Raw genomic sequence first — 12,820 nt, 5'->3', positions numbered from 1 at the left:
CTATGGTAGGAAATGAGAGGGGAGAGTTATCAGGGAAGGCTTCTTGGAGGAGTTGAGACTAGAATTAAGTTTTTAGGGATGAGTTGGATTTAATTAGGTTGTAGGAGAAGGAACAGTGCGGGGGGGGGGGGATAACCCGAAAAATGGCACAGAGGGGAGAGACAGGTTGATGTGTATGTGGAACTAAAAGTGGTGGCCTTGTTGGAAGATCAAGGATGAACCAGGCGGCAGTGGGAGGCAGGCTGGGAGGGAGGCAGGGCCCAGTCAAGGAGAGCCTTTTGTGCCATTCCTGGACTGTGCGCTATCGGGAATAGGGAGTCATCGAGGCCACCGTCGGGGGAGTGAGGTGGCCAGCTTTATGGTGGCTGTGCTGCTGAGGGTGGATTTGACAGGGTAGAGGCCAGTCAAGGAGAGAGCAGATACGAAGCCCTAGGGAAACATGATAAGGACCTGAAGCAGGGCCGGGGCTAGTGGTGAATGTGAGGAGTGCATGACTTGAGCAAGCTGGAAGTGGTAAAGTCAGGGGCAGACGGTGATCTCACAAAGAGCTGAGAGAGGAGAGAGGGGGCAGACCAGAACTTCTGGGGTGTTCCCAGCTGAGACTGTGGGCACGGAAGGAGGAGGTGCTAGTTTCGGGGATGTTGTGACTTCATTGTGGAGGTGTGGAGTTTGTGTGCGGGGCCTGCGTTGCTTGGTTTCTAGGCACTCGCTCCCTACTGTGCCCTCGGTGCCATGCAGCTACTGTTTACCTGTGAGCCTTGGGGACGGCTTCTCACTCTCTGAGCACTAACATCCGCATATGGGGGTTCTCTGCTGTGGTCTGCAGCAGTAAGGATGGGAGACAGTGTAAACTTTTCTCAGAGAGAAGGGTTCTTTGTAGATGGATTGGGATATGAATGAAAATAGATCCCCCATTGGAAGGAAATATGGACACCATGGCATAACTCTTTTGGGGTCTCCCCCCTTAACCAAGAGGGGGGCCTTAAGCTCCCCTCTTTATCTGGTTGATTCCATTCATCCTTTGCATTCTGGCTCAGGTGTCCCTCTCCCTGGGAAGCCCCTTCTGGCCTCCCTGCCTAGAGCGATTTTCCCAAGGGAGCATATTTATAGCGCTGTCAACCTATCCTCTGTATCTCAATCCATTTGTAATTTTACTTTGTGACATTAAAAAAAAAAAAATGTTTTAGGGGCGCCTGGGTGGCGCAGTCGGTTAAGCGTCCGACTTCAGCCAGGTCACGATCTCGCGGTCCGTGAGTTCGAGCCCCGCGTCGGGCTCTGGGCTGATGGCTCGGAGCCTGGAGCCTGTTTCCGATTCTGTGTCTCCCTCTCTCTCTGCCCCTCCCCCGTTCATGCTCTGTCTCTCTCTGTCCCAAAAATAAATAAAAAAAGTGTTGAAAAAAAAAATTAAAAAAAAAAATGTTTTATTTATTTTTGAGGGAGAGAGTGTGAGAGTGTGAGCGAGCGAGGGGCAGAGACAGAGGGAGACAGAGGATCAAAAGCAGGCTCTGCCCTGAGAATGTAGAGCCTGATTCAAGGGCTCGAACTCATGAACTGTGAGACCATGACCTGAGCCAAAATCAAGAGTCGGACGCTCAACCAACTGAGCCACCCAGGCACCCCTTTACTTTGTGAGATTTTGATGAAGCCTATTAAACTGTAGATTGTAAGCCCTATGAAGGCAGGGGCTATGCCAATGTTTGCTCACCATTGTATCCCCAGTACCTTCTGACACTTAGTAGGTGCTCTGCCAGCAAGGCAGCTGGGCAGTAGGGGTCTCTGTCAAGGTCCTGGCAGAAAACAGGTGGCACTCTTTAAAAAGGAGCTGAAGCATCTAACGAAGAGGCTCTTTACAAGGAGAGAAAGCGTTAAGGGACCAGTCCAGGGACTCATCACAGTGGAGGCTGTTACTATGTGGGCGGGATCAAAATAGGTCCCCCAAGAAGATATTTTGAAGTCCTAACCCCCAGTTTCTGTGAACATGATCTTATTTTGAAATAGAGTCTTTGCAGATATAACCAAGTTAAGGTCAGTTTGGGTGGGCCCTCATCCCATGTGACTGGTATCCTTCGAAGAGGGGACACAGACAGAGACACATGAGAAGAAGACAGCCATGTGATGATGGAGACGGAATGGGAGGGATGCACCTGTAAGCCAAGGAATGCCAAGATTGTGGGCCATGATCCGGAGCTAGAAGGGGCAAGGAAGGATCCTCCCCTACGTGTTTCAGGGGGAGCATGGCCTTGCCAACACCTTGATGTCAGACTTTCTAGCCTCCAGAACTGGGAGACAATACACTTCTGTTGTTTTCAACCATCCAATATGTGTCGCTTTGTCACAGCAGCCACGCGACTCTCCTACACCCTCCCTCCACCTGGGGGACAAAGGAAGGAAATAAACTGTTTGAAATGAGCTTTAGCAGAGAGGCCACCTGCCAAGAGCTGGGGCCCAGGTGAAAGAATACAACCACTGCCAACTACGGTCCAGCAGGGAACAGGGGAATACACGCCTTGACCTCTCTCCTCTCCCCCTTTCTAATTTCCCTCTCCTGCTTCCATTAGTCTAACCCATCTGACAGCCAGAGGGCAAGGGAGTGGGGCGATGGGGTCTGTAGGTGTCAGCCTCCTGGGCACACGGCAGAGTGGCCAAGGGGGAGAGTGATGTGAAGGCCGGGAGAATAGATCCCATCCCGTAAGTAAGTAAAATGAATGGGAGCAGGACAGAGGCAGAACTCCAAGATCATTCTCGTTTCTAGTTTGGGAATGGACAGTTTTATGGCACTGCTCCGTTTCTATCATGCGGAGAAAAGAGAGGAGACCTAGGTTTTAAGAGTTGGGACTTTTGTGTCTGGCTTCAAGCCCTGCCCCCTGGCTCAACACCCAGGTTCTGAGTCTTATGAAGCCTCCCTCTCTGCGTGGCCAGCCGGCACCTTTAGGCTGGATTCTATTTTAAGGCTGTAAGTGAGGTAATTTGGTGTGACAACAGAAACACAGCTGTAATTATGAAGGGCCAGCCTCTAAAGCAGAAAAGTCACCGGCCCTGAAGAGTTGCCAACACAAATGACTCAGTAGTACGTGCACGTTTGTGCCAGGCTGGGCCAGGACACCCCCCGGCAGCACAGAGGTCCCCTGCACACAGAGTAAAAGGAACATTCGGGTGATTCAGCTCCTGTGGCGACGTAAGGCCTCCACATCCAGGCGTTGGCAGCTCTACGGGCCCGGGCAGTCATTTGGGGGAGTAAAGGTGAGGCCCACCAATTGATGGGCCAGTTGAACAAAATGGGCCGGATCTCTCCTCTGGTGGACATGCCATCAGGCTCAGGCTGGGCAGCAAAGCCCCAGAAGCCGGGTTTACATGTCACCACAGCATCTGAAATGCGATCAGTTCAGCCGCCTGGCTTCTGCATAGACGACGTGACCGCGTGGTCTCCATTGTAAGTGCAGGTGCCATGTCTGGGGAGGCCAGAGAGTGGAGAGACTGTGTTTTTGTTTGACTTGTCCAGCCTGGGATCTTTGTGTTTCTCAGATTAAAAATAGCCAGTTAGACCCTTTGCTTCTAGCGTGTGTGTGTGTGTGTGTGTGTGTGTGTGTGTGTGTGTATGTGTGTGTGAGGGAGGGAGCTAAAACAGGGACATAGCATGCATTCAGATTTCACTGGAACAGATTCTAGACATTCCTATCCATCCCTTAGGCTTCCTAACTCTATTCGTGATGCTACTAGTCCCTCTCAGAATTGACCCAGTTGTCTTTATATGACAAACAGGTGTCCACCCCTGCAAGCCACTGTGGAGAAAACATCAGTGGTGGCACTGTCCTCTGAGAGGTTCCAACTTTTTTTTGTTCTTTAGCGAAAGCAACTGCCAAACAGGATCTCCCAAAGCAAGTTACCAGGGAGTCTGAGATAGGCAGATAGGTAGACAGACAGACGGACCGATGGCCCCATCCAATCCAGTGCTCCTGGGGTTGCCTCGCCTGAGGAAGCAGCAGAAGGAGTCTTTGCGGGAGGGGCTCAGATCTTCAGTATGGTTTTCTTCTTCTTCTTTTTTTTTTTTTTCAATTTTATTGAGAAATTATTGACAGACATCCCTGTAAAAATTTAAGGCATACAGCATGATGGTTTGATTTGCACATGTTGGGAAATGATGACCACAGTAGCTTCGGCTAGCGTCCATCTTCTCGTAGAGGTAGAATAAAAAGAAAAGAAATTCTCCACGTGAGGAGAACTCTCAGGACCGACTGGTTGGGACACCGCTGTCCTCAGCAGTGTTAGCTGTAGTTCCCGCACTGTACGACGTGTCCTTAGGACTTTCTTATCTGATAACTGGAATTTTGTATCGTTTGACTGCCTTCCTCCGATTCCCCTCCCCCTGGTATAGTTTTCTTGACTGATTACAATCCAGAGGGATCCCTGCTATGGCTTCCAGAAGGCACTCTGCTTATGGTGACTACATACCCTGGGGAAGTAAAACTCCTCTCCAGTCCTCAGCCCCTCACTGCTGTTGGCACGGCCGGTGAGGGCTAAATACCGTTTGATCCCTCCTCAAGACTTCTCATTTCCTTTGCATTTTGTCCTCCAATGCCCTACCTACATACTAATAAGAACTTGGATATTTTTGGATATTTAAAGGCAAAGGAGCAAGGGCCTTAGAAAATACCAGCTGGATTTCTAGTTACTACCAACTAGGGGATGTTGGTTGAGGCATGCTATTTGCACTGCAAACTGTAAAGAGGGGTGTCTCAGTTACACAAAAAAGTAGAAGTCACGCTTGCTCAAAGAATTATGACCTAGGGGTGCCTGGGTGGCGCAGCCGGTTAAGCGTCTGACTTCTGCTCAGGTCATGATCTCGTGGTTCGTGAGTTCAAGCCCCATATCAGGCTCTGTGGTGACAGCTCAGAGCCCGGAGCCTGCTTCGGATTCTGTGTCTCCCTCTCTCTCTGCCCCTCCCCGGCTTGTGCGCGCGCCTGTGCCCTCTCTCTCTCTCTCTCTCTCTCTCTCTCTCCTCTCCAAAATAAATAAACATTAAAAAGAAATGAAAAAGAAAAAAAGAATTATGACCTAGAAGGCAAGACATTTAATTAGAAAAAAAACTTATAGTCAAGGCAATATCTGCTAAGAGCAGTGGGTATTAAATGTGTGACACAGCCCTGCAGTATGTTAATCCACTGGGATGTTGGGAATGTTTGTTACAGGAGTTAGGCCTACCCTGACTAATATTCTGTGTGTGTGTGTGTGTGTGTGTGTGTTGGGGAAGGTGGGAGTGTCAGAGAGGTGGAGGTGGTGGTTGGGTGATTCCAGAAGGAATTTCTCAGAATGGAAAGTTCACTGGGGTGGGCGTCTTGGCTGTTCTCCGGCTAGGATTCCATAGAAGGCGAAGACATTGCCGAGACTTTATAAAGGAGGAAGTGATTGGCGTCCCTGCACGTTAAATCCCACCTCTTGCCCTGAATTCTCGCCTTGCAGGGATTTGATGAATGGATGTGAAAATATGCTCCGAAGCTGTCACTTACAGTAAATGGCGGGTCGGCTCTGCTCGGAGCCAGTGGGTGGCTGGGCTGGGAATGGGGAGGAACAGCCAGGGAGGCGTTGGACGTCCGTGATCCCAGCAGGCTTGGGGAAGAGAGGCTAGTTATGCAGGGAATTTCCTGCCTCTGCAACCCCTAATGCCAATAACCACAGCTTAGCAAATTTACCTCCTGGCCGCTTTTGGTAAAACTTCAAAACAGTGCCTCAGAAGCTCTTTCAGGTTTGTCCTTAAAATCCAAATCCAGTCCATGGCGGGTTACTTTCTGAATCAAATTTTGGTAAATAACTGCCAGCTAGTTGATTTTCATCAGCGATCAAGGGGGAAGAAACTTTCCTTTTTCTTTTCCCTCTTAATGCAGAAATGCTGGGGAAAGCATTTGTTGCAGAAAGAAGAGAGGGGTGGAGGCTAGGGGAGAAGTTAGAAAAATATCTTGGTTTTCGGATGGCATTGTCAGGGCTAGGGGGCACCAGGGGCTGGGCCGGGGCAGTCAGGCGCTCCTTTATACATGGGGTTGTCATTTTAAGAGAAGGCTGAGAGCAGCTTTGGGAAAGGACCGAGAAGGAGTCAAGTAACCGACAAGCCCCACCCGGGCCTGCTGTGTGGATAAATGAGAGCGCTGAGCACACGGACCTCCTCCTGTTCAAGGACCCAGGCAACAGTTTCACTCCCTATCTTGGAAAAGCAGAGTGGGGAGCATGTGCGTGGGAGGGTGTACGTCTTGATTCGAAGGCGCTGGGAAAACAGCAGGTCATGAGGTCAGCCAGTGCACATAAGGTATTCCTGGGGTGACCTTATGGGGTGACCTGAGGAACAAACAGTGTCTGAAGGGGACGCCTAGGAATCTGAGTGGCTTGGGTAGAGGCCATTTTGTTGCAACATCTACACTTGGTTGTCCCCTTCCCTTTACTCGTGACCCTGTGCAGTAGAGATCAGTAGAGAGATGGGACTAATTAGGAAAAGGGACAGGAGAGGAGAAGTCTGTAAGAAAGGAGAGATCAAGGGCCAAGCTAGGAGGGATGAGAGGAGACCAGGAGGGAATGGGGTGAATTTGCGTCCCCCCAACTGCTCTGCCCGTTGTATATCCCGTGTGAGGAGGCTACATGGGTGAAGGGAGGCCATCATTGGTGGAAACCCGTGCCCACGGGGGCACGGCAGTAATGATTTAGACAATTAGGGCTTCCGGTCTTCGCGGTTCAATAACTACGTGTTGACTAAATCTTAAGGCAAAGTGATTATTTTGTTTTTTAAAATGTGTATCCAAATGACTCTTCTCAGTCTTCTGTATGCATGTCCAGGAGGAGTATAAAAGTCCCTGCCTGTGGCTGAATGGATGCCCGACTTCATGATGGGCTTTGTGCACTGCAGTTAGACCTTCAAGGTGTACTATGGGTGTGTTAGACAAAATAAGAATCAGAAAGAATAAGAAGGGGTGTTAGGAATTCATTCAAGGTTCTGTCTGTTGGGAGTGCTTTGGAGACCTGGTTAGTGGTCCCCCACGGGCGGTAGTCCTTCCTTTCTCAAGGGAGATCAGTCGTTTTCCCACGCAGCGCAGAGAAGTTGGTGAAGCGGATACATTTATTTACATCTCACGGTGCCCGCTGGCCGCCTTCAAGTTGCTCCCAGTGGGGAGAACAGGAGAGCATCTTTCCTTTGAGACTAGGAGTCATCTGCTGAAGCGAAATGGGTGTGTTTCTTGTACCACAATAAGATCTCCAGTCTTTGCTGGTGAGCCCGTAGGTACAGAGTCGCATCCTTGCGTATGAGGAAACACCCACTTTTGCCCTGCGATTTCAGAGGTCATTGTCATAACCCTGTGAAGTAGGTGCTTGGCAGCAGCTTTTAGAGAAGAGGTTGAGTTAGAGGGTTTTATGGTTGAAAGGACTTTAGGTCATCGAGTACTTCTCTCTCTCTCTCATCTTGCTGTGACCTGTGGAGGGTGACTGTCCTTAAAGTTCATTTGAATAGAGAATTGAAATAGGCACCTGAAGCCATTTGCTAAAAAAAAAAAAAAAAAAAAAAAAAAAAAATCAAATGAACATAATAACCCCAAACTAAAACCAATGCAAGTATCCATTAATAAGAGAGTGGATAGGTGTGCCTGGGCGGCTCAGTCGGCTGAGTGTCCGACTTTGGCTCAGGTCATGATCTCACGGTTCGTGAGTTCGAGCCCCGCGTCGGGCTTGAGGCTGTCAGGACAGAGCCACTTAAGATCCTCTCTCCCCTTCTCTCTCTGCCCCTCCCCTACTCATTCTCTCTCTCTCTCTCTCTCTCTCTCTCTCTCTGTCTGTCTCAAAAACAAATAAAAACCATTAAAAAAAATAAGAGTAGATAAACACAATGTGTTACGTTCACACGGCAGACTATTATCCACCAGTAGGAAAGAACAAATTACTGACACATCACGGGTGAGCCTAAAAAGCATTATATTGAACAAAAGAATATGAGGTTGATATGATATATATGATGTTGAAGAATAGGCAAAGCTATATATACTATGGCACTAGAAGTATAAAAAAGAGGTTACTTCCTGGAGTGAGGGAGGCTATTGCCTGGAACAGGGCAAGAGATAACTTTCTGGAATGGTGGAAATGTTTTATATTTTTATCCAGGGGAAATCTGTGTGTGTGTGTGTGTGTGTGAGAGAGAGAGAGAGAGAGAGAGGAATGATTGAGCTGTATACTTAGGGTCTGCACATTTTACCAAATGTAAATCGTACCAGAAAAAAACCAAACCAGACCAAAAAACAAGCCTCAAAACCAAAACCCAAGCAACGAACACACACGGAACGGGAGCTATGCGGTTAACCGACTTGGAGACGTGTATTGGTGGTATGTTCGTGAAGCAGATCTAATAGTAAGCAACCCTAATAGAAGTCCCGTGCCTAGCATTTTAAGTAACTTGGGCACAGCACTTAACGTCTCTGAAGTGTACTTTTTTTCCTATCGAAAGAAAAAGGGGTTCACTTATTCATTCCACGCGGAATCGGCCACGTCAGATGGCACCGCTCTAGCAGCGGAGAGGACACACAGGCTCCAAATACAGACCTTCCTGTTACTCTGCCAGCACAGTGAGCCCAGAAACACAGAAAGAAACGGAGCTGCCAATGCCTGCCCTGCCCTGTCTCCCTTTTCCTGCCTTTCTGCTGCAGCCAGCAGCATACTGAAAAGGCCTTATGTTCAGGCCCAGACGGGAGCTTCTTCCCCTCGTCCGGGGCCTGCTGTCCCTGTGCTCCTGCCCGCTGGCCCTGAAGTGGTCTTTCTGTTTGGTGAAGGAGTTTGAAGCCAGAGAGAGAGAGAGAGAGAGAGAGAGAGTATCTGAGGGCACTGGACTCACACCCAGCCCCGGTCCCTAAAATATGTGGCCAAGAATCCAAGTGTTACCTCCCCTCAGGGAGACAAATGATAGAGATCCTCCTTGGGGCTGTTCCAAAGAGTATATAGAGATACCAACCCCTCCCCAGCCCAGCCCACTACCTCAGGCCACAGAGCTGGTCCTGAGCAGGGTCCTTTTATCCTTTCATTGCCACGGAGCCTCCAAGAGGGAGAGAAGGGGACCGTAGGCTTTGGGCCGAGGCACCCAAGCAGCATCCGGGTAATTTTCCATCTTGCTTCCTTTACTCACTCATTGCCTCCTGATACAGGGAGGCAGACGAGTTATGTGGCCCTTGTTTGCCGATGGCAAAACAGGCTCGGAAGATGGAGGTGTCCTAACCGGAGGTCCTTGGCAAGAGGTTACACCTGCCTTCCCTGATTGAGCCTCAGGATCAACCCAGGAGACAAGCTTATCTCTTTGACCTGGGTGGAGTAAACAGGCCGTGGCCAAGGCATTCTCCTAACCGGGGCAGGGCTCAGTAGAAGCACAGATATTGGCCCAGTAACACCATAGATCCTTAGACAGGAAGGGACTGGAGATCAGAGACTCCAACTCTATTCCATAGACCAGGAAACTGAAGCCAAGATGGCGAGTAACTTGCTGAGGGACAAAAGCCAGTCAACGACAGAGCCAGGGAAAGAGCACGAGTGGCCGTGTGAACTCAAATTCCCGAGTCAACGTGATGGGAATGATCCCACCAGATTCGCTCAGATACATCCGGGCTTCTTAAGCTCAGCAGGATCCCCGTTTTGGGCTGCAGGGTTCCTCATCGTGGGCCACTGGCCTGTGCATTGGAGGGTGGTGAGGGGTGTCGCTGGTCTCTGCCCACCAGATGCCGGCAGCCCCTCTCACCCCAGCTGCTACAACCCAGGATGTACCCCCCCCCCCACCTCAGACATTGCCAAATGTCCCCGGGGCTACAGAATCGCCCGTGGTCGAGCACTTCCGCCACAGAGAGCCCCATCTTTCAGCTCCGCACACAAGGACGCGCTGTGATGCACTTATTTGCGGATCTGTCTCATGCATGAGTCTGAGAGTTCTCTGAGGTCACAGACAGGGTCCCATTCACCTTTATGTTCTCTGCGTGTGGCATAGGACTTGGCATGGGAGAGATAGGCCGTAAAGGGTTTGAACGACGGAATGGGCAGCTCATGGGGAGACCCTGAAACGTAGACTTTCACTTGCTGGGTGTCTAGTGTTAGATGAAACCCCAGTCTGGAGGGCAGCCAGAGGATATGACCTTCCTGACCTTCTATCAGAGGGAAGTGGGGGCCTCCTGTTCATCTGCTTTGTCATCTACTGTCCTGGCGGTTTTTTTTTTTTTTCCTTGAGTTCCTTTTCTCATGCTCCAGGCATAATTATGCGGCTTCTTCATTCTTACGACACGATGGAATAGATACTCTACCAGAGAGGTTTTTCTCACTGGGGATAAAGCCAGCATTCTGGCATGTTAAGCCTTGAGATTCTCATGTTAACAAAAAAGCCCCCAAATGCTGCCATTTAGCAGCCATGAGAGCCTCAGGGGAATATTTGTTATAGAGTCATATAGTTTTGGCACTGGGAAAATCCCAAGTAAACTATAAGGAAAAACCCCTACCACAAAATCCGATCTTCTTGTTTTTCTTAGTCTCAGAAATTTTCATCGGTGTTGGCTTTGGGCAAGTGGGATACTCCTCTGTGTCTGTTTTTCCAAACAATCCAATGCTTGAGAGGGTAGAGTTCTTTTTTGTAGGGCGAAACAAAGGGCTTTCGGAAGCCTTATATGAAAGTTACAAAATGTAAGTTCCAGTGAATCTTGAAATTCACTGCAACTTTCTCTTTTATGGTTTGCTTTGGGCAGAAAAAAACCCAGCAGAGACGGAGAGAAAATACAAGTATTTGGTTAGATAGGTCCCGCAGGGGAATTAATTTAACAAGAAGATGGACGGACCTTTCCAAGGACTTTACTGGTCAGTCAGTTCAAATGGACAAACGGATTTCAGTGTGATTAGTGAAAGAGAACACAGTTAAAATAGAGCAAAAGGACCATAAAGGGAATAAAGACATGGCAATGAGGGAGGAATGGGTGGTATTGGGTTATATTACTTTATATATAAATATATTAATGTTTATTTATTTTTGAGAGAGAGAGAGAGCGTGAGTGGGGAGGGCCAGAGAGAGAGGCACACACAGAATCCGAAGCACGCTCCAGGCTCTGAGCTGTCAGCACAGAGCCCAACGTGAGGCTTGAACCCACGGACCCTGAGATCATGACCTGAGCGGAAGCTGGTCACCCAACTGACTGAGCCACCCAGGAGCCCCATATTGGGTTAATATTACTTTTAAGGGGAATCTTACCAGGCTGCTCTGCATCAGGGACTACTTCATAACGCCCTCGTGTCTGGCCTTCACTGTGTTAGAATTCACGTGATTGCTTTTGGGGCATCTGGGTGTCTCAGTTGGTTAAGTGTCCGATTTTGGCTTGGGTCATGATCTCACAGCTCATGGGTTCGAGCCCTGCGTTGGACTCTGCCGACAGCTCGGAGCCTGGAGCCGGCTTCGGATTCACAGTCTCCCTCCCTCTCTGCCCCTCCCCCCGCTCACACTCTGACTCTCTCTCTCTCAAAAATAAACATTAAAAAAAAAAAAAAAGAATTCACGAGATTGCCCTCAGCCTAAACTTGGGTAGATGCCTGTTTCTCAGGGATGATGACCCCTGTTTATTATTAACTGGTTTCTCTCGGAGCAGTGGGAGATTTACCAGGACCAGAAGAGGTCCCACAGAACCAGAAGTCTTGGGGCCCAACTCAGATGAGGACCTCCGAACAGGACCCACGTTCAGGATGGGAGGGTGGAGAAGTGTCAGATGATGTGTCAGGAAAAGTTGGGAGACAGTTTGCCACTGGGGCTTCTGGTAAAGAAGTCACTGGGACAGGAGGTGGACCCCTGGATGGTCTGGGACTGGATCAGGTCTGGGCAGCACCAGAGGGAGGAAGCCTGGACTTTCTCAGGGGTGGATAGACTTACAGAATTTTGATCAGGAAGGGCTTTAGGCATCTAAATGAACCTTGCAGTTTTTAGATGGGGCAGATGGAGATTGACATAGGCAAGCCAGAGGTCTCCCTCCTAAACTTCACTGTCTCTTGTAATATTTATTTATTTTTTTGAGAGAGAGAGAGAGAGAGAGAGGAGGGAGGGAGAGAGGGGTAGAGAGAAAGGGAGACACAGAATCCAAAGCAGGCTCCAGCCTCTGAGCTGTCAGCACACGGCCTGACATAGAGCTCAAACTCATGGACCCAAGATCATGACCTGAGCTAAAATCAGACGCTTAACTGACTGAGTCACCCAGGCGCCCCGGCTTCACTATCTCTTCTAAGGAAGTGGTCCCTGTTTTATTCTGAGACCATAGAACGTATTTATTCATTTTTTTAGGTATTCAGCATGACCTCAGGCAAGCGAGTCTGAAGCAGCCAGACATGAAGCATTCCCAGTGAGGTTTATCTCTGACACTGTTCCATGCTGAACACAGAGCTACATCATTCTATGTGCTTCTGGCGGGGACCCCCATAAATCCTCATCTGCAGGAAAGGAATTCTGTCGCACTTCAGGTGACCAGCCTAGGACTGGGTGGTGGCCAGAGCCATCTGGGGGAGAGGGTACAGGAGACAGGGGTGAGAAGGGAGAGATGATGTGGTTGGTCGCCAGATTTAGCACATCCGAAAAAAATGAATGATTTTTTAGTTTAAATATGTTCCCCAATGGGGCACCTGGGTGGCTCAGTCGGTTAGGCGGCCGACTTCGGCTCGGGTCATGATCTCGCGGTCCATGAGTTCGAGCCCTGCGTCGGGCTCTGTGCTGACGGCTCAGAGCCTGGAGCCTGTTTCGGATTCTGTGTCTCCCTCTCTCTGACCCTCCCCTGTTTATGCTCTGTCTCTCCCTGTCTCAAAA

General features: G+C 49.5%; 1 long non-coding RNA gene across 1 annotated transcript in view; it reads left to right on the top strand.

Annotated features, from left to right (window-relative positions):
- Nucleotides 1–12,820, top strand: part of LOC147583036 (uncharacterized) — a 24,568-nt gene extending 11,748 nt beyond the window's left edge. Inside the window, exon 4 of the long non-coding RNA XR_015244781.1 lies at nucleotides 12,305–12,820. This is a non-coding gene — a long non-coding RNA (uncharacterized LOC147583036). The remainder of the gene's footprint in view (nucleotides 1–12,304) is intronic.

This window comes from Puma concolor, chromosome A2 (assembly GCF_028749965.1).
Source record: "Puma concolor isolate L17-30 chromosome A2, mPumCon1.1.hap2, whole genome shotgun sequence".
Classification (NCBI taxonomy): domain Eukaryota; kingdom Metazoa; phylum Chordata; class Mammalia; order Carnivora; family Felidae; genus Puma; species Puma concolor.
This window is presented reverse-complemented; position numbering and strand designations above follow the sequence as displayed.